Source organism: Dreissena polymorpha, chromosome 4 (assembly GCF_020536995.1).
Source record: "Dreissena polymorpha isolate Duluth1 chromosome 4, UMN_Dpol_1.0, whole genome shotgun sequence".
NCBI lineage: Eukaryota > Metazoa > Mollusca > Bivalvia > Myida > Dreissenidae > Dreissena > Dreissena polymorpha.
Genome location: NC_068358.1, coordinates 41,406,330 through 41,425,911, shown reverse-complemented (window position 1 = coordinate 41,425,911; position 19,582 = coordinate 41,406,330). Strand labels below are relative to the sequence as shown.

The 19,582-nt window shown below is 36.3% G+C and overlaps 2 protein-coding genes across 8 annotated transcripts in view; both read left to right on the top strand.

Moving 5' to 3' along the window:
• The window catches only part of LOC127879166 (tyrosine-protein kinase JAK2-like), a 487,084-nt gene that overhangs the window by 65,702 nt on the left and 401,800 nt on the right, over positions 1–19,582 (top strand). The window lies entirely within an intron of this gene.
• Positions 14,645–19,582, top strand: part of LOC127879175 (anaphase-promoting complex subunit 10-like) — a 305,930-nt gene continuing 300,992 nt past the window's right edge. For both annotated transcript variants that reach the window (XR_008048953.1, XM_052425869.1), the window contains exon 1: positions 14,645–14,849. The gene's annotated coding sequence lies outside the window, so the exon portion shown is untranslated. The remainder of the gene's footprint in view (positions 14,850–19,582) is intronic.

The following is a 19,582-nucleotide window of genomic DNA, read 5'->3' as shown; positions in this document are numbered from 1 at the left end:
TCGACCTGCACTTGATCCAATTACTCGAATTACATTTAAAATTATCAAAGATTAAATGAGTAAAGGAAAAGCCAACTTGTTGTCAAAAACAAATAAGACCGTATGGAAATTAAAACACCGACCCGTCTTGATCTAATAACTCGAATTACATTTAAAATGATCAAAGATTAAATGAGTAAAGAAAGAGCCGAATTGGTGTGAAAAACAAAAAAGATCGTATGGTTATAATCACGTTGTCCAATCAAAAAGCTTTTAGAAAATAATTTACTCAACCTCTAATGAGTATTTGCGTATTGTATGGTCCAAACTTTAATTAATTACTCAATATTCAATCAGGTATTATACTTAAAGAAATGTTTTTTGGTATTTCGCCCTCATTTAATTGAAAATATTATAATTGCTACACGCATAAAGTAAACCTCTGTCCAAGCAAAATGCCACCTACGCCTTCCGCTGCTTGGAAGTATTTCACGACATCATCCGATAAGAAGTCGCCGATCCAAGTGACTTTTAAACGTGGCAACTTTAAAAGACTGACTTTTCAGTCTGTTAAACAGATTCAAAGTGTGTTGTGGCTATGTACATAATTCGTTTAAGTTCAGCTTTAATTATATTTAGATCTAACTGTTTTGTCATGTAATTATTTTGTCGTCATGAAATATTATTGTTCTCGTTCTATTGTTGATTTACGATATTAATAGTTTAAAAACAGTTATTGTTATTCAATTTTAACAATAAGAAGTAATCAACAAAATCAGCTACGAATTAGCGACGGCAACGCTGTGTCAATATTTAGTCACTTCCGGTGAACTTCCGGTAAAAACGAAAGTAGAATTCATGGAGTAATGGAACGGTTAACAAAGTTGACTTTTCCACGAGATGTTGACCGAATATCCGAATATTCGTTCGGAAAGGTGACCGAATATTCGAATACCAAAATCGGTATTCGTTGCCATCCCTACTAAATACACAACAGTGCTATGACAGGATCGTTCCACTGTTGCTTTAACAATATCTACATCTGCATCCCCTGGTGAAACAGCGACATTACACCCCCTAATAGTCAGAGCTGTGCTGATCGGAGCAATCATGCCTGTCTTGTTTTTGTCACGAGATAAAAAGTCCTCCTTTTTGCATGAACATTCTGTTTCTTTGGTGAAACTCACAATAGTGTTCACGTTTTTTCCTTGTCTCTGGTGGGTGTTGTCTTTGATAGAAGGACCGTCTTCGTTACCATCGAACACCACTGTCACTTGTCCGTAATACCTTACAGTAAAATCTGCATAAGATTCGGCTATTGCGTTATATGTGTCGCCTTTTTTCCATGGTAAACGATGAAGTTAGGAGCCACCATCAAGCACGTAACACTCTGTTTCAGGAAAACAGTTCATCACAGCCTGACTTGATGTGTATTCAGCAATCTTAACAGCGGAGCTATTCCCAAGAGTTTTGGCTCAATCTTTTCTCTTAAATGTGCAAACAAAGACCGACTTTTCTTTGATATCTCTTATGATCTTGTTCCCAACCTCCTGAAATGCATGCACATTCATATCTGACCCAGCCACTATCCCATTGACCATGTTTCTCAGAGCAGGATCAGCTGTGTAGGGTGAGCAAGTGTAATCTTGGTATGCATTTTCTCGAGATCAGAAGCATCTCTTTTGATGCGCGCCTCAGTCGACTCTTTGTGTTGTGGACTTGTAGTATAGGCAAGGTCTGTGAAATCCTGCATTGTACTATTGTACTCAGATGTTACAGGTGCAGATAGGGTCCAAAGATTTTGCATTTTCTCGGTCATCCCACTGCCGCGAGTTAGACCGCCTGCGCTCTTAAGAGACATCATCAATGTTTACTCAATGATAAGATGCTTAGCCCAGCCCAGCACTGATTGCTCCTACGAGCAACGTGAATACCATCAACCAATTTTTGATATATTTCTAGATGCGTTTTCTCTCGGCTACTCATTTGCTGAAGATAGTAATAAGCAGATCGCAGATAATTGAAGTGCCCTGCTGCAGCAAAGACGGATAGACAATCGGATACTGCCTGCAAATGCATCAGCAAACACTCCGTACGATCCGCCTTGATCAAAATCCTTGCTATGCTGACCATAAGCTGATAATTCAGCCATAATGGGCTTGTCTTTGATGTTTGTGCAAGTTCATGTTTCTTCTTCTGTATAGCCGTCTTGAGTTTCATCAAAATCTCAGAACATGTAGCATCTGCTAGCGTCGTCTCGCCCCTAAGAAGGGAAGAGTACAACTCCTCGGCCTGATCCAGAAGTATTTGAATCTCGGGATCTTCCTGGGTCTGTCGGATATAAGCTGGCTGTGAAGGCACTTGTCTGTCATAATGTGCACAATTGCATGTTCCCCATAGACAGTCTCAAGTATGTTTTTGAGACCGGTTCCTTCCATGAAGGATCCTATGGCCCCTAGAAAGTTCATGAGTGTATGAAAACACCCCAACATCAGAACAATGTTTTTTAGACAACTACTTTGTGGCGCATCAATTATTATTTCGGCAGCCTTCCAATACAAGGGTTGGTAAAACGCTACTATTGCGGGAATTTTGTGCTTCATTGCAAGGTTGCATAAAAAGTCTTATGTTGACAGAATGCACGATTTGTCCCCAGAGTACATATTAATTATAGGCAAGAATTTGACGGACGACTGCCCAGGGTGCTGGCTCCCCTGATGCAAAATATGCATCATTCCCTGTCAATTCGGCGTTGCCTGCTTGAAGCTGAAGGAGACTTCCCACAAAATATCGACTCTTATCTCATAATCCAGAAATCGCTGCAGGTCCTCGAATACTACCTCATGACAAGCATGTCTTAGTAACCGGTACTCCAAGATAGGAATTTTTGTCTTATTTCTAGTGTTCAGCACTGAGGTCTGTTTTCGCGGAAGCAGACAGTTCGTCCGTGCTCCAGGGGTGATAGATGCAATGATACCCATCCCATGGAAAGTACCTTTGCCATCAAGGATGACAATATTTTGGCCAACATTATCTGCGGAAAAGAGAACAGAGATCCCCAACGAATCTATATCACTACACAGGACATCAGGTTCCATAACATCCGATGCATTGTTCTCAAATCTCATACCTGCTGTATATAAACAACAAAATTCCATTTCGTGAAGAGTATCGACAATGAACTTTCACCGATATAGATGATAGATGATGGATTTGTTCAGCAAGTCCCACTTGCAGTAGTGCAATGACAGCTCGTGGACGAACTGCTTGAAAAATAGCATGACCAACTGCGTCAACCTTGCGTCTTGTGTCTTTACCATAGAATAATGTCTCCAGTAGTGTCCGCAGACTAGTCGAATGGAATGATAGAGCTGACTCAAGCTTTAAATCCTCACAACTCGGATACCAATTGGTCAAGGTAAAAACCTCAGATTTAATATCGCTTTTGATAAATCTTGAAGCAGTTTCAATGATAGCACGTTTCTGGGACTCTTCATCTAATTCCTCACAGTTTTGCTTGTAATATGATCTCAATATTTGCGATGTTTGTTCTCTCATCGTAACAATGTCGTCCATACCTTCTCCTTCGGAAAAATGAATAGTGTAATTGAAGCGTGTTTTAAGATGCTTTTTCAAACTGTAATTGTCATATGGTTCCGAATCAGGATTGCAAAGGTACCCTCGCATTATTTCTCTCAAAGACGTAATAGTTAGTTGTTCCTCACTGCGTAATTCTAGGTAAGAACACGTCTTCTGAAATGCTCGATACTTATCTTCATCTTTAGGGCGACCAGATTTTCTGCGTTTGATTTCGGGGGCATTTTGAAACTCTATCGGAACAGATTTGAAGGACCGAAAATTTCCACTACATGAATGATGATAAAGTCCGTCTGCTGCATGTAAATCTCGTATATAGTATTCAATCCGGCCCTTTACGGTAAGTCCCTGCTCATCTGAACGGGAATCACAGACCTCTAAAATAGTCTGCACAAATTGGTCAGTACGTAACCAGCTAAAATACCCTTTGTCCAATTCAACCTTACAACCGCAGAGTATGCAGTCTTTATGACTTTCAAAACCTCCACTTGATTGCCGTGTGGTTCTCTTTTGCACATAACTACAACTTTGCTTTGCAATATAGCTTTTATCATTTGTGTACTGCTGACGATATTGTTTATGTACTTTAGTGCCAGCCTCAATAACAAGAGTATCCTTTCGCTTTACACTAGCTTCATGTATTACCTTCACTCCATTCCACTGAAAAGCAACCCAGTTATTCTTGGAAATCTCAAACGCTTCCTTGCATATTGAACACTAATCTTGTCTGGATGTGCTCGCACTCATTATTAAATCATTGATGGAAAATGAGACTATAATTTTTTGTTTAAAGCTCGGATTCAAAATGCTGTAATGTACACAGACTGGGTCCAATATACTAGCAGTGTTGACACAAAATGCTGTAATGTACACACAATGGGTCCAATATACTAGCAGTGTTGACACAACCTTTAAACAAGAGCTGTCAGAATACAGCGCGCTCGACTATTCGAGTGATTGACAGTATAACGTAAGCCATCATTGGGAAAGTGTTCATATTCAAAAAGGTCAAGGTAATATAGTCAAGTGGAAAAGGACCATAATTGAAACATATTGATCGCTTATGTGTTAAAGAAGTTGTACTTTATAGACGATTCTGAGTTCAGATATATTTTCCACAATCTATTGAACATTTGTATAGACATAAAACAAACTAATAAGATTTTTTTTCCAGTTTGATAGCAATAACTTGATTGAGATGGTGGGATTGTCCTTCAAAAATAAAAATAAATATGTGTGGTTTTTTTACCATGTTTCAAAAACAATTATTTTCGGGTAGGGGTAGTGCAGAGGGGGCATAATGTGGGGGTGTGGTCATTTATTAGATGATCTTTCAAAAATATGAAAAAAAAGGATAGAATTTTTTTTGGGGGGGGGGGGATTCTGGGGGGGCGTGGTGGATGGTTTGGGTGGAGTCCATTGTGGTATGTCATCTAAGTGTTGTTTTGTCAAAGTATGAATCAAATCTAATCATAAATAAAAATGTTATGTCAATTAAGCAAACTTTAGTAATTTCCAAGGTCATTCAAAGGTCAGGGTCAAATTCTACTTGCCAGGTACAGTACCCTCATAATAATAAGAAAGAATTTGAAGTTTGAAAGCAATAGCCTCGATACTTTAGAAGTAAAGTGGATCTAAACACAAAATTTAACAAAATAATCAAAGTTACTAAGTCAAAAAAGGGCCATAATTCCGTTTAAATGCCAACCAGAGTTATGCAACTTTTACTGTACAGTCCGCTTATGATAGTTAGCAAGTGTTCCAAGTCTAAAAGCAATAGCTATGACACTTTAGGAGTAAAATGTACCAAAACGCAAATGTTTAATTATTTAAGCATAAAAGGGTCCATAATTCTGTCAACATGCCAGTCAGAGAAACATAACTGTGTCTGCACAGTCCCCTTCTTATAGTTACTAAGTGTTGCAAGTATGAAAGCAATAGCTTTGATACTGTTGGAATAAAGTGGACCTAAACACAAAACTAAACAAAATTTTCAATTTTGTAAGTGAAAAAAGGGCCATGATTCTTACAAAATACTCGATTCAGTTGTCTGCTCTTGTTTATAGATTGGGGTAATTTTGGTAAATATTTGGTCAAAATATTTGAGGTGGTACGCAAACTGTAACATAGATTTATCAATAATATGCATATTCTTAGTAAAAAAGGGCCATAATTCTTACAAAATACTTAAAACAGTTATCTGCTCTTGTTCATAGATTGGGATTATGTTGGTTAAGAAGTATGCACAATATGAAAGCAATATGTCAAGGGACATATAAAATATTTGCAGTGTTTAGCAAACGCAGGTCTGATATATTTGTACAATGACGGTCTGTATTTACAATGTATATTTTGTTGTTTATGGTGCTATAGCTTCAGTATTGGAATATTCAAACAAGGTTATACTGGAGATTAATATTTAAAACAAAACACGAAAAAATATTTATAATAAAATTAATAATACACAGTTGAGTTAAAAGTTATACACTTGCGGCCATTGTGTTAGCGGTCATTTTGACAATATGTTGTATTTCTCTGTCACGTTATAGACTAACATGATTTTTTATTATCTTAATGTGTTAATTGACCCCCGAAAGCTAAGTATAGACAACAAAATAATGCAATTTGAGTGAATAGTCACACAGTTATCATCATTAATAGGTTTTGGCGGCCATCTTGGACGCCATCATGAAAGAACTACTTTTCGGTGGTCCAATTTCGGTAAACTTTTGATATGTTATAAAGGGAATCCTTCCCTATCAGAATCAGTTAAAATACCTTTTGTAGCAATATTTTGGGGCTGTGTGTTTTTTTTTTCATATAAATACCCGACTAGTATGTTGGTTTTGTTGTTTGTCGCCATAACGGACAGATACGGTATCCTCCTGATACCCGAGCTTTACACTTCACCAACAAGGCCACATTAATATTGATGACTTTGATTACAAATAGCTGCACATTCGATTTTATGATTAAAATTCGTCATTTTTTGTGAATGAAGTGAATTATTTAGATAGGGAAGCTAGGACACACTCCAGGTCACATTATGCAGTCGGAAGGGCCGAAATACACACGCACACTTACGGTGATTCCATCATTATGTAATAAGATTTCGATGGTGTAACCTGGTATTTCATGTGCATAGCTTAAACTTCTAAATGCTTTTTACTTCCCAAACGATCTTCACGAGCACCGATACCGATAAATATCAGCAGAAACAATAAGAAACAAGCTCAAGATCACCATCAGCGTCACAAGTAGATCTACAAGCGTCGGCACCATACACGAAAACTGACGCTTAAAAAAAGAAGACACACCTCGCCCTGATATAGAAACAGGGGGTCAACATGGCCGATTGGCTAAATGTGAACCCTACATGTGTATGTTGTACAAGAGGGACAAGGGGAAATACCAAAACAAGGCAAAGGATACAGGAGCCATTCTACAGAAAATGTCCTTTTTTTTTAAAGAAAAAAGAAAAAAATCCATGTTTTAGAAGTGATAATTTTTTTGTGTAATTTAATACGTGTACTCTTTATATGTGGTATAATAACAACTGCAACGATAACATTTCAATATTTATTGCTGACAAAAAATTCACATTAATGTTTACATGTTTTCAGTACCGTAACATTAATTAAAATTCGTATTTATTTGCAATAATAATATTTTTCATATTGATGTTTGATTTCAGTTGAATAAACGCTAAAGTAGTTTTTATCTATACCTTATATTCAACCAGATTATTATTAAAAATGAAAAATCTTACCATTTAATGACAGAAATGTAAAATTAGAGAAAAAGTCTGTCTTTATAATTTTCTTAAAATGTCCATATATTTCAAAGCACATGTCATACTTTGGCATATACTTACATATGACTTTGTTTATTGAAGTCAATTACTTTTCGGGGTGTTGTATGCAATCATTTGTCTCTATTAAGGGAAAATTATGCTGTTACGGTAGTGAAGTTAATGTTACGGTAGTGACCGGTTGTTACGGTAGTGAACATGCATGAAGCATGTCTTTAAAGGAGTTAAAATACGTTAATGAAGCCCAATCGAATATTCTCCAAGAACTCCACTGCAAAGATGTATGAAAATCTTATTTATAGGTGCTAGCTTCTATCTTTTTATAAAATTGTATCTTATTCTATGACATTGAATTTATTAAACTCATTCAATAAAATGATAAAATGCTCAGCAGAGCCTCTAAATTTATCATTGTATCCAACTCGTTTAATAAATTCAATATCAAAAGACAATCATGTAATATCCTCTATGTCCGATATATTGTCGGTCAATAGTTTTACATCATAAATGTTTACTATGTGTGTTTAAACCAATTTAAAATCAAATGTGCATTCTGTATTCCGTAATTTTAAGTCTGAAACAATAGAACAAACAACTATTTTTAACAAAAAATAAGAACTCATATATGTATTTTATAATCATGAACAAATGTTTTAGAACATTAAATTCGTGTAAGTTTTATACTTAATTTATTGAACTCGTTGAATAAAATAATATTTTGCTAGCCAGAGGCTCGCATAATATGATTTTATTAAACTCATTCGATTAATTGTCTATGAAACTTGCACTCATTCAATATCCTCTATATGTTTTACAAGTCCAGAGCACACTCATTTAATATCCTTTATATGTTTCTGAAGTTCAGAGCGTCTTTCATTTGTTCCCATATGGATGGCTCAATTTGTTGATGCCGACTTCCAATATTGGATGGCGGTGGAATTTGGGTTATATACTGGTCACTTGGGTACCACAACACATCCTGCAACCGCGGCCAGAAGAATCGGTTGGGACCAATGCAGTGCATAACGCTGACTTCTACCTACAAAATACAAGACACTTTATTCAATGTAGGATATACAACAACAAATAACATGAGCTAGCAGTTGATTAAAATTATGTCGAACAGACAGTGTAGTGAAACCCTGCAAAATCTCGCATATACATTTTAAACAACCTTTATTTATACGACGTGAGTGTGGTACTTAAAAAAAATATTGGATGATACACTGGAGCATCCTGTTAGAAGCACGCAAACAAATTTTTACAAAGTACCTATGCAGACATCATGGGCAACATACCCCGGTATTAAGCACATTAAAACATCAAAGCTAAACATTCAACTTGTCTTATTATCATCAACGTCCTGAACTATTCCAGGGTATGGTTTTCCATCATAAGTTACAACACAGTTCGTGTCCTTCGTTGACTCGTCGAAATGTTCAAATCCTGTAAGAAAACCAGCATAAACCCATGTTACTATATGGGAGCGATTCTAATGAAGGATTTATGAATTATGAAAAAGACGCATATTAAATAATAAAGATAAATCACTCGTTCAAGTACGCGTCACGCGTTTGAAATCACAATCTCTTTATTCTCTTTTAAGATTTTGAAACATTCCTGATCAAATTTGAGGTTAACATTGAAAAGATAACATATTGTGTATAGATCCTCGCGAGTCCAAAACCTCTCCGCTGTCTGCCGATGCAACTGCATCAGATGGATCACCTATCGCCCTCTGTTCATTGATAGGAAACATGTGATGTTTTGGAGTAAAACAGTCACAATCACCGGGAAAAATACAGAAACAGCTGACATCTCTAAACTTAAACTGACCTGGCTCTCTAGTAAAAATCTGTAAATGTATGTTGCATAAATCAGAATATGTCTGTACAATGAGATTCCTGCTCAGACAGGCTACTTAGTGGTAAACATTAAACAGGATTAAAAATTCACAGTCATCAGCTACTAAAGCAGTATTGCTTTTACAACTGAAATATGGTCGATATCCTTTTGATAATAATTTCAACAAATTGAGTTATATTATAAATTATTTTTCATTAACAACATCCTCATGAACGTAATTTATTTTATCATTGTTGTAAACATTCATTATCACAAAATTAATAAATATTAATGATTGATTGATTTATTTATTTATTTACATCATTATTAATTACAATTATAATAAGCATCATTATAAGCATTATTATTATTAGTAGTAGTATTAGTATTATTATCATTATTTTTGTTATAATTGTTATCATTATTATTATTATTATCATTATCACTATTTGTAAACTGTAAACTATCTATAAATATTTACCTGGTGAATTTTCATGGTGCCATTTACCGCCTATAAATCTTTAGTTGCAGTTTTTTCTTGTTCCTCAAACTGGTCATCCATTATAAGAAACAGGTTCGTGGCAATGCCCTTCTTAGTAAGTGTGTCATACATAGATACTGCGTTTACAATGTCCTCGCCATGCAGCACGGCCCCATCAGCAGCTCTTTTGATGACTGCCCCAATCCCATCAGGGGCACCTTTTCCGTGGCCAGCTTCCATGAACGACCAGTTAACGCATTTGAAGCCTTCCTCAAATGGAAGTGTGCTGAGCAGATAAAAGTTATCCTTGCACCTGTACTGGGTGGTTGGGCCGTCACTTACAAAGTACAATTTCTGGATTTCAGGATAATTGTCTTTTGCAAATTTCAAGACGGGCTTAAGATGTGCCCATATCCCGACAGATCCGTGCTAAAGGTTGTCCGACAAAGAACAAAAGCTTTGGATTGCATTTTCTATGTAAAGGACCCCGGTGTGAAGGGAAACCTGACGCTGTGACGCCCCGAAGTGAATGCTTTGGATTTCTTCATTGTATTTACATGAATAGTTTTCAGAAAAATCGATGTAACAAATGAGATCTCTTTTGGTTAGTTTCTCTTTCAGTTTTCTGATAGATTCGTACTGATTTTGAATGTTAAACAGGTGCTTGCAACATTTGTCCATCTCTTGTTGAAAATCATTAACGAGGTTACCACTTGCTCCTTTCTCTTTTTCCTTAACAGTCATTGTAACCATTTTGGTTTCTTTATCAACGTCCCTTTTCCTTGGGAAACGTTTCGTCTGCCATTCGTACCACTCCGTCATCTTACCTTCCTCAAACTCTTGCAAGGCATTTTTTTGTCTTTGCAGACACAATAGTCTCTATACATGCAATATTTTTGTCTTGAGCTGCAAACAATGGTATTTGCAATTTCATTTAGGGCAGACGTTGTTAATACTGACAACTGTTACAGCTTTTCGGCTTTGAATTTCACATTCTCGTGACGTTTGCATTCGCAAGTTTCTCTGTCTGAGGGTTTTGTGTGTAAAAAAGGGTTTGAGACGACAGAAAAGGGCATACGACATCTTGCTAGTTGTCTCTATCAAATATTTGACATGTAATGTCTTTAATTAGTCGTTAAGAACACGCACTTGCTGTTTTTTTTATGTTTTAGTTGAGCGTTTTCCTGCTTTGACTCTACTATTATCATCACGGGACAGAAACTCTTCAACTGATTTCTTCAATTTACTTATAATTGTCTCTCTTTTTCGGATTAATGCTCCTCTGATTCTAGCTCTATCTAAGCGTTTCATGTTTGTTCCTAGTTCATGTGAAGCCATACTTTTCACTCGATACTTCTTTAATAAAGATTTCATAAATGCTTTGTCAAGCAGTCGTTTTGTTTTGTTTGCCCTTGCCGATTTGTATTTTTCTCGTAAGCCGTGAATAAGAACATTGTGAAACAAAAGAGTTTTTCTTGTTTTGCTGTGCACTTTCTGTCCCCTTAAAAGAAGATTTGTTTTTGTACGAGGTGAGTTTTTGTCCATCATATTTATAACTTTGAAGTCGTTTTTTATATCTATCAGCCTCTCTTGTTTTTGTTTGCAATTTTACTTTAAGTTTTTCAACGTGGCGGTATACGTGGCGTGATCTTTCTTTTCGAACACGCTTGCGACCTGCAGCCTTTCTGGACTCGCGCCTCGCTTCAATTTCAAACGGCGGAGATGTTGTCGGTGTTGACGGTGGTGTCAAAGATTCTGTCAAATTTTGCCTTTGTTTCTGGCGTTTTTTTCTCTCTCGCCATGCTTTACGCGTGCTTCGTTTTTCTCGACCGGTCATTTCGCTAACAAACTTAATGGTGCCCTCTGCTTTTCTTTTTATAGACGTCTGGAATTCAAAAGCAGCAGAGCTTCATCTGGAGTCTGGGCCTAAGTCGAAGACCAGGTACGAAGGCATCAGGACTGTTAGACAAGAAGAGAAACTCGGCAACAAAAGGCATGGTTGATAGGCTAAACTTCCTCAAACAAAACTTTGTGTTCCTGACGCCTCACATAGCGAGTGAGAGGTGCAGATCATCATGAAGTGAGAGAATACATTTATATTACTCATGTGATTTTTTTTTGTTCTTGTTTTATTACAGGATATTATTTTTATTCCGTCAAAATTGCCATGTTTAATGCCGGATAAAGGGGTTTGGGATAAACTAAGTGATACGCGGTTAGTTCAAACGTTACTTTTTTACTGCCTAACTCAAATTCTGGAACTCACTAATTACGGTTGCTATTGAGTTCAATCGACGTTATAATTTTTATCCATGACAAAAAAGCTTGAAATAAAAAATAAAATCACAAAAAGTAAGCATCGGGATAAACAGACACGATGGTAATGGTCGTGGATTGAGGAAATTTATCGGGCTCAGCCTTGCATGATAAATTTTCCCCATTTAACACACTAACTACCTATTCTCTATATAAAAAAACGAGTTCTACTGAAATGTGTTCACGGACTGTCAAGGACACACACGGACAACCAAGGCATAAATACGGCTGTCCCCTGACCCAACACGGCAGCAACACGGACATTTCCTAATAATCCGGGATGCTTCCATCGAAACGGATTAACACGGAACTTCCCAAAATTGCCGTGTCGTCCTCCAAGAGCCCCGGGGATATTCCCGGACGTTATAGGCCATGCATGTAGCCATGGCGGCTACACGGTTCACATGCCGCATCGTGTTGGAAATGATCCGTGTTGATCCTGCATCTATATGGGACTGGTGTTTTAGGTTCGCACTTCACTAATGCACGTGTTTCTGCAATAATGCAACGATAAAACCTCAGGTGCTCCATATTCATTATGTATTTAATTACGTTTATGTTATACAAATAAATCACTAGGACGTCAAACTAATTATACCATATTACATGTGTACAAACAAATAGACACTCCTTTGTAAATTGCTAAATGCTATTCGAACTACTATAATATCATTTTAGTTGTTCACAAGAGCAACTTATGTAAATAGTGTTGTTGTTTTTTTGAAAATCGGTGTGCAGGGTACTACAGTTTGCCAACTCACACTCAACCCGCATCCGCGTCGAGAATGAGTTAATGGTGTGGAAAAGTATATTGTAGTTGTTCAAAAGAACAACTATGGTTAATAGTGGTGTTTTGAAAATATCGAAATAAGTCCACTGCTTGTTACACTTAAATCGCGTGACACAGCACTCCTGACACAGGGGCAGATCAGCCAATAGATCCATTCGCGAAGACGCTGCTGGGTCTGTAAATGAACTCCGAAATACACACATACATGCGCGCAGCACAACAGCTGCTGCTATTAACTAGCAACCTTAATAACAGCCGATTCCTTATTACCAGCACCAGTCCTTCGTCAATGTTAAATCCTCTCATAACAAGCCATAGGCCATCATGCCACACGCGGTCAAAGCTTTCTTAAAGTCAATGAAGTTATGTAAACTTATTTGTAAACACCTCTATTTCTTTTAATTTGTATATTACATACTAGGCAAACACTCATACATTGCACAATATTTAACGAACATATATTGATGCAACAATGTTCGTCGTAGAAAAGCTAAAGTAAAAAATATAAAAAAAGCCACATTTGTCTTTTTTGTGGCGGTGTGAGTTGGGCTTCCGTGAAACAGTCGACGGGTCAGTGTATTGACGCGTTCCTAGTGAATATGAGCAATGAGGAGTGATGCAGCGCAGTCGGAGGCAACACCGTGTCGTGGACGCCCCACACCGTCACCAATGACATATTCAATTTGAACTTCTTCGCCGATGGTGCAAGCTCATGTCAATCGTGTCACAGAGAATAAATAAGGGGTCGCCAAGCATAATATTTTGAATAACATAACACTCAGAAATTGATATCTACAGTCGAGATATCACTGTATGCGCTGACACATGTCTGATAAGCTCGACGACTGTGACTCGGCTGTGATCACATATAGCTACCATTGCGTAACCGCAGTAATCGTTGTATGTTTAATCTTGTTATTTGAAGATCGTTTAATTACAATTAAATAAAACAAAAACACAGCATTGTTTATTTTGTGTTGTTGCTGAGTTTTAAAATGTCATACTTATGAACTGAAACGTTCATGTAGTCTGCAGTTTGCTGTCTGTATGTGTTAATAGATTAAATGGCGTAATCGTAAAACATACTTTTTTCAATGAAAACCATTGGCATAATAAGCATATATGACTGATGACTTTTGATATCATGCGATATATGACTCGTCCGATATGGCTTTGGAAAAGGCTTGGCAGTCGCCATTATGTACGTCATGCTTAATACGAAATATATCAGCCTTGCGGTTTTATGTGAGATTTATAAAGTGTTCACTGTTAAATATAAGGGTAACAAGTAACTCTTACAGCCGGATAATGTTAATCCCTGAGGCATCTTTTGAATACCTTCATAGTGGACCATGTTACATGCCAAATACCAAACCCATTAGCCGTTGCGATTTCAGGTGAAAAGTTTTTAAGGTGTCCACTGTGTTTAAAACAAGCAACTCCCATTGCTAATGTTTACCCCATTTGGCATGATTTTAACGTAATTGGTCGAGAACCACCACATTGTGTTAATAGCCAAATAACAAATGTCTAGGCCTGGCAATTTCAGATAAAAAAAGTTTTCACAGTAATCGTTTGATGGAACCAAAAAAGCCCGTAAACGGTCACAATGTCGACACAAACTTGGTTAAGGGCCATTATTAAATGTAACATGCAAAACATAACACCTTTTTGCATTGTCATTCAAAAAAGTGTTGTCAAATATAAGCGTTGTCTGATTCCCGAAATTTGCGAACGTGATATAGGAAGCAACCCATAATTATGTCTTAGCATCGGAAAATAAACCGTTTTGACATATTGTATTAGTTTACCGGTTTGTCCTAAAGCGATTAAACAACAACAACAAACATTAACTTACAAACTGTTATTGGTCAACTCAGTTAAATTGCACTGTCAATAGTGAAAGTTAATGTTTCATATTATCTCACGTTAAGTGTTTTATACAGTAAGTTTTGTGGGTATATAGAGAATTATAACTCGCAGACGGTTTACATTTTGAAGAATCTACATGTGAACTATAATCGGACGTTGTAAGTATCCGGACATGCCTTTTTAATTTTTATATCCTTATTCAGAGATGTAATTGCTGCTCCTTTCAGCAGATTGACTCCTTTATATTGTTAAACTACTTTTTCATATTGTTCTTAATTTTCCTGTATCTAGAGAGGGAGGGGGGCTTATTTAGTAAATATAAATGGGCTCCCAGAGCCTTTGATAATTTTTGCTGTGATGTCTCTGGGAGGCCGTATGCACATACATGCCATACGTCCCGATCTCGGCGGGACAGTCCCGCTTTTGGGCCCTTTGTCCTGCCGTCCCGCCATGAGACGATTTGTCCCGACATTCGTAAAATACGATGTAAGGTGTATAGGTTCCCAATAAAAGTCGCTATTCAAGCTCTGTTTCGCTAACACTTAACACCGCTAATCCCTTTATTGCCCCCCAATTAACAATCCGATTCTACTTATCGTGTGTACCAGTGTTGTTTATGACACCTTATCAGCGATTTATCGGCTAATTATTGATTTCATCAGGCATTCACACCATGGTGGTCTGCAAGATAGTGGTCGCTTATTGCTATCGATAGTTTTATTATAATTAAATAAATGTTGAAAATGTGTTTATTTTGTATTTGTTTGAAACGGTTTAAAAAACAATTGTTTTGTAAAATGAACTCTACGTCATTAATGAGTCTTTTACATTCAATGTTTAGTTCCAATATAGCGGGATATTCCGAATGTGCAATATACCAAAATTGCAACAAACAGTCCAATAAGTGATACCCATCCTGTCTAGTGTAATTGTAATAAAAACAGCGAGGTGCTATGCATGACAGTTTGACCCTACTCCAATTAGGCTAAAAACAACGAGGTGCTATGCATGACAGTTTGACCCTACTCCAATTAAGCCGCGACAATTGACAAGTAATAAACTGCGCATGGACACATGCTTAAAAAACATCGCAACAAACAGTAAAAGAGTTACCCATCTTGTCTTGTGTTATTGTAATAAAAACAACGTGTTGTTATTCATGACAGTTTGACACTACCCCAATACAGCGCCTGACAATTCACCATTCAGTTTAATCTGTGTATATAGGAAGAAAACAAAATACGGAAATGTGTACGGCCGCGTGTAACTGATGTAACTGTTCGGTAGATAGTGTACTGTAACCCGTACTTTCAGTCAACTGGATAGCCTCCCCTGCGTTAATGTTTGCCATTGAAATTTATATAATGAGTATTGTTGTCGTAATGTTCTAGATTTTGTACTCTTAAACAGATGAATATTATCTTCGTTGTTTGCTATTGTCTTATTTAATAAAACTGTTATTGTTATGTTTTAGATTTCATGCTTCATATCAGATGTTTTATGTCTTGAATAAAAGTATCAAGAGTTTTTGTTAGTACTATATACTGACTATAGTAAAGGTGGAATGATAGATCGTTTTAGGTGTCCTGCTTTTTGGTCAAATGTCCCGACAATTTTTTATGGAATGTCCCGCGTTGGACCTAAAAAATTATGGCATGTATGCGTATGCACCCCTTCATAAACACAACCGACGTTCTCCCAATTGATCAGTGGGCTACCCCAAACTGACGACATTCATAACAAATTGAGAAAAGCAATTAATAAAATTCAAAACACGTTAAATTTAACTGAATGACCACTTATGGGCGTTATTCTTTGCATACACCTTAAAAAATATGACGGTGTTTCAACACAGTATTCTTGTTGACAGACATGTCAATGTTGATAAGTTTTTGCAGATTCAATGTTCCTTAGCCCCTGCATTTGTAATTAAATTTTGAACCTTTGGAAATAGACGGCGCATTGCATCTCTCAGCAACCCATTGGGATAACAGGGCTCAACATTAATGGTTGTCCGATTGCCCCTGGCAAGTAAAAGTTTGGTTCAGGCAAGTTTTTTTATAATCTAGTTGTCCGCACGGGCAAGTGTAAAAAAGAACAAAGAAAAATGTGTTTTTCTGTGGTTAAATGGTACAAATAATCACGAACGATTATCCTAATGCACGAATTTACCTCGGCGACTGTTGTTTGGGGAGGTCCGAACTAACTACACATGGTGCGCATGCATTTCCAAACTTATTTTTAGAAACGCCATAAATGGCTTGGGATTCCAAACATTGGCTTTCAAATGCTATTATGTTTATCTTTTTCATTACTATTTAGTTACAAATAACATCGTTGGTGTTTCAGTCACATAGAAAACTACTAAAATTATTTAACTATATAAAAACAACAACAAATAGCTTCGGTATATATATATTTCATATTTTTCGACATACATTTTCAACAATCTTTTGCTTTATGTCAATTGACATTTTGTTACGGTTCATGTGTTGTTTACAGTATTGTTAGCAGACGAGAAATGTCTAGTTTATTTAACTTCGGCATAATAAGTTACTGCAAGTCTGCAAAGTGCAATAAAAAATGTATAGAAAAATCATCCGAAATGGTCAAAAAGTACGAATAGAAGCGAAAACGCAACTTTTTATCACAATGGAAAAGTGAGTTTGAATGGTTGAGGACCTGTGTTTGCTGACAAAGACGTGGAGGAGAGACTAATTATTACATTAATAATCAAACATTGGCACAAATTTACATTTAGACTTTAGTTAGACTTTAATTGCTGTAATCATTTTGTTAAATGTGCAAAATAAAAAAAGGTTTTATGGTGTATCATTTTGATCTTCATTAAAAAATATATGAGGTTTACAGTTAATGTGATATTTCATGTTTGGGCAAGTGGCTTTACGTTCAGCGCAAGTAGATTTTCTAAGTACTTGCCCGGCAGGGCAAGTTGGTTTTTAGGTTAATGTTGAGCCCTGGTTAACAGTGATTATTTTTTCGCTTTAAATTTTAATGCTTAAGTAATGTTTTTGTTTGCATAGTTACAGAAATTTTTTATGTAGTGTGCGTTGTTCAAATTCAGCTCAAGGTCAACGTTATTACCACAAGACCTTTTGGGGGGCACAACTTGGGAATGATGGAGAGGGGGCTTCCATTTCAATACTTTTAATGGTTCTCACTGAACAAGAAGGACACCTGCTTACTTAAATTGTTTTGTAAGATTTTATGTATGCTTTTGGGACATATTATACTGTACTGACAACTAATATTTAGTCTAGTGTTTTTGATACCTGAACGATGACATTATAAATTGATATTGTATAAGGAAACAGCACACAAAATCAGGCAATTTTCAGTAGTATGCAAGTTTCATATTTTTCACATTACACAGAACAACAGGGAATAATTTGCATGTGCGTCCCGCATCTATGACGCACAAATATCGAAATAGCAGGTTTTTTTCCACTTTTAGCGAAGATAGCCCATGGCTTTGGAATTGGGAATTTTATCGGCATTTTCATGAAATTGGGAAAATAAATTCATAAGCCTTTTTTTCCACATGAAAAGTCCATTGATTAGGGAAATACTAAATTTGATATAACTCTTTATAATCATTCAAATTAAAAGAACAAAATCATATAATAATTTGTTAGATGTAATTGAATTGAAATTGAGATCAAATACGCATTACATGTAGACTTCATTTTCTTTTTGGAAATTGGGAATTTTTTGCCACATTTTGGGAAAAAAGTATTCTTTTTGGGTTTGGGAACATAGCAGAATTTCGGCTTTAAAATCGGGCCAAAAAAAAACCCTGGAAATAGACGCATCGTTTTGAAATATGTGCGTCCACTCGGACGCATTACTGAACTGTATCCGTTAACGCATACGCGAATCACGATAAGTATGAACCATCTTGTGTACGAGTCAAGAGTGTAGCAATGATTGCTGAGTTTAACCGAATGAGGCTTGAATACTCCAACAAGTCTTTTGCTTGGCTCTAGTCGAGCTGCTGCTGTATAATACGAACCAATTAGAATCGACCTTTTATATAGAATGTGTTATGATATTTTCTAGAGTCCCCGGATGAAAACCTGCTTTAACTTTGTGTAACTTAGTCATAAATAATTCAGAAAAAATGCCTCCGAAATAAGGTGTTGAAGCTTAATCCAAAACAAAAAAATCTAAACTTTAATAATGGTAGGCCAACGGCTCGCAATTCGGACGTAAACAATAATATTATCAAGCTCACAATTCAGATGTTAACAAAAATATTATGATTGATTTGAGTAAAGTTGAAATGTTGTAACAGGTTACATTCATGTAACAGATAATGTTAAATCCTATGTGAAGGCAAACATTATAGTGATAACTCTGAATTTGTTTTGTTGGTTTCAACAAGTTTTTGAGATAATTAAAAGTTTAATGCAAGTATAGTTATTGAGCTAGTGTGATTAAGAAATATTTTCTTCACTACTTGGTATCTTGCAAAATTTGGGACGTATTCTTTTTCAAGGTGGACTCAATAATTTTGGCCTGGGACTCATTGGTCTAAAATCTGCGAGTTCAGGGACCCATAGATAGTAAATTCTAGATTATTCCCTAAAAGAATATGGAAAACTTAAAGAGTTTTAATAGATAATTTGTTTAAAAATAGTTATAACATTAAAACAATAATTAGGAGTAGGCTAGCATCTAGCAAAATCTGTGCAACTTTTATATGGGCAATTTTCACCAAGAGTGTCAAATGTGGAGAGCACCTTTTTCATGTCTTCTTTGCCTTTATTTTTATGCCAGGATTAGGATCTTTATTTTCACAGTAAAATATTAAAACTATGTTGAAGACGAATATCATGTTGGAATGTTATCCTTTGCCAGTATTGTTGCT